This window comes from Saprolegnia parasitica (genome assembly GCF_000151545.1).
Source record: "Saprolegnia parasitica CBS 223.65 unplaced genomic scaffold supercont2.11, whole genome shotgun sequence".
NCBI classification, from domain to species: Eukaryota; Oomycota; class Saprolegniomycetes; order Saprolegniales; family Saprolegniaceae; genus Saprolegnia; species Saprolegnia parasitica.
This window is the reverse complement of record NW_012156405.1, coordinates 749728-752600: the sequence shown is the minus strand read 5'-3', so window position 1 is coordinate 752600 and position 2873 is coordinate 749728. Positions and strand designations below refer to the sequence as shown.

At 59.8% G+C, this 2873-nt stretch overlaps 2 non-coding genes across 2 annotated transcripts; one reads left to right on the top strand and one right to left on the bottom strand.

The window, feature by feature from the left end:
- The first annotated feature begins 2018 nt into the window (after positions 1–2018).
- Positions 2019–2090, top strand: SPRG_30043. Its single transcript has one exon. It is a non-coding gene; the product is annotated as a tRNA-Gly (tRNA).
- Positions 2091–2602: 512 nt separating this feature from the next.
- SPRG_30042 lies at positions 2603–2674 on the bottom strand. Its single transcript has one exon. It is a non-coding gene; the product is annotated as a tRNA-Gly (tRNA).
- Positions 2675–2873: the final 199 nt, after the last annotated feature.

Sequence of the window (2873 nt, the reverse complement as noted above, 5' to 3'; positions counted from 1 at the left end):
GACAACTGGAGCGCGTAGAGATGCGTCTTGGTCGCCTCAACGTGCAGACCGTGCTCGGCGATGAGGGTTTTCTTCATGCGCTTGAGCCAGCCGTACCACATGGCGCCATGGTTGCCGTCCGGCGCATCGGTCATCTGGGCTAGCAGCGCGGTAGCCTCGTCGGTGATCATGTCGGCAATACCCGGGTGCTTCAAAAGCTCGCGCGGCAGCCTCCAGTACCCGCGTGCTGGCGACGGCGCGGCACGAGACAAGGTAACCTTGTGGCGCAAGTGGTCGCTGCCGTGGCCGTTGGCCGCGTACCCAGCCGTGGCGCAGAGCACGGTCGCGAGCTCGACATCGACAAAGATGTAGTCCAGACGGTTGACGCGGTGCGGGCCACTGAAGATCCGTGACGCTGGGTGTTGAGTGCGCCAGACGTCGACCACACGCAGCGCTGTGAGCCATTCGACACAGGCGACCTTGCCGCGCCCGACGTTCCGGTCCGGCACGGCGTTGGACGAGTCGAGCTTCGAGTTGAGGTACAGATTGAAGTCGCCGCCGACAAAATGGAGGCTCGTCTCCTCAAAGTCGCGCGGGAGCTGGCTGTAAAACGCGCCGCGCTCTTCCGGCCGCACGGGCGCGTAGACGTTGTGGACGTATACCGGCCGACCGTCCCACTCGGTGCGGACGACCAGATACCGGCCCGGGACATCGAGATCCGCGAGGTGGCGAAGCCCGTCGTAGCCCGGCCACGACTCGTGAAAGTAGCTGGCAACGCCACTGCTGCGCGACTGGGACGGGACCAGAGCGTGCATACGGTGGTCCGAGATAAATAATTTCGACTTGAGGAGGCCCACTTCATTCTCGAGGTGGTACTCGAACGTGTCGAGCTGCTGCGCGTGCGAGAGACGAGTCTCTTGCATGAGGAAGCACGGGTCGGGGTGCGGAGCTCCTTGGCGACGCCATGTCCGTTGTCGCGTAGGCCGTTGAGATTGATGGTGGTGACAGAGAGGCTCGGCGTCGGGCCGAGCACGTCCGGTGAGAGGACTTTAGTACTGACTGCCGTCGCCCGGCCACCCATGATGTCGCCCTCGGCGTAGAGGTCGGCCTCAATCAAGAAGACGTCGTCGAGGTCGAGCATCGTCTGCTTCCGGTCCGACAAGACGAGGTCCGACTCATCGTGCAGGCCCTTGGCATGCACAAACGCGCGGCGGAAGGGGGATGCGTCGTCAAACCACTGCAGCGCAATAGTGCGCAAGTGCGTACCGAGCGCCGTGGTATGCAGCAGCGCCATCAGAGTCGCGGTCGAAAGAAGGCGTGTACTGTGCCCCGTGGCGATCGCACCGAGACCCGTGCCAAGCAGCGCCATAAGAGCCGCATCCGAGGAGAAGAACTCGGGAGCGTGGGTCATGAGGAGCAGCTCGGTCACGGCGGCCGTCATCTCGAGGTGGATTGCAGTGAACGGGTGCTCCATACCCGCGTCATCACTGTACGTGCGCGTCGTCGTGCGCTCGGTGAACGATCCGGCAGCAAACATGGCTTCCAGCGCGTCCCACTTGGTCTGGACGCCCTCGAGGATCGTTGTGAAAGCGTTCACGAAGCCTGGGCCGCCGCCGTGCGCCGCCGCAGCCATACGGTGCAGGACCCACATACGGGCGAGGTGGACAAACTCGCTGGGGTGGAGGTCGTGGATCCGGCGAAGAATCGTGGCGCAACGGAGAGGTTGAGTCACGAGATGGCCGCAGATGGTTTCAATCTTGGACGACTGGATGTAGCCGCGGAAATCTGCGACGGGCAACGTCGCGGTGCTCTCCAGCGCCACGACGCTACGCGCCCGTTCCTCGGCAAGCTTCGCGTCGGCCGCGGCAAACTCGGCAAGGAGAGCATCAAGCGGTACCGACGTGACCCTCGGGACAAGAGCGTCAACCTTGGCCGTCAAGACGACAAGATCCGTCGTGTCGCGGGTCGGAAACTCGGCGCGCGGGACGACCGAGAGACGGACGTTGGTCGGGACGGAAGCACCCGACGCCGTCTTGTAGGCGCCGTTGGTCTAATGGTTAGGATCCATCTCTTCCAAAGATGGGGTCGGGGTTCAATTCCCCGGCGGCGCATACCACTTTTGGTATTTTTGTCTTGGCAGACGAGCATGGCGTTAACTTTTGCACTGAAACATGTCGATTTGTAAGTGCAAGCTATTGTGAATTTCACTCGGAATGCCGGTCGGATCAAAGGGCTAATTCGATCTGGTGTAATTCGAAAATCGAGATCCGGACGGCATAATTCTGCATGTTGCACTTGATTTTCTTTGGTGTTTACGGCGTAAATTGAGGTCCCAACGCCGTAATTGTGGATCGTCTCTAACTAATTACATTTCTTCACGCACCTCGTCGAGTTACTGGTGGAGGCCTCTAAAGGTGCCCAAACACCAAAGAAAATCAAGTGCAACATGCAGAATTATGCCGTCCGGATCTCGATTTTCGAATTACACCAGATCGAATTAGCCCTTTGATCCGACCGGCATTCCGAGTGAAATTCACAATAGCTTGCACTTACAAATCGACATGTTTCAGTGCAAAAGTTAACGCCATGCTCGTCTGCCAAGACAAAAATACCAAAAGTGGTATGCGCCGCCGGGGAATTGAACCCCGACCCCATCTTTGGAAGAGATGGATCCTAACCATTAGACCAACGGCGCCCCGTCGGGACTTCTTGTTCTACAAGCCTAACAAGCTGACGTTCTGGCTCAACCTCCCGCACCTGCACTCGCTCTGGGAAGACGTCTGGCTCGCGTGGTCCTCGACACCGATGTCCAAGCGCCTCGAGATCCCGCCCAACTACGCTACCACGATGCAGCTGCCTGTCTGGCTCACGGAGTACGAGCCCCTGCGGTCCAA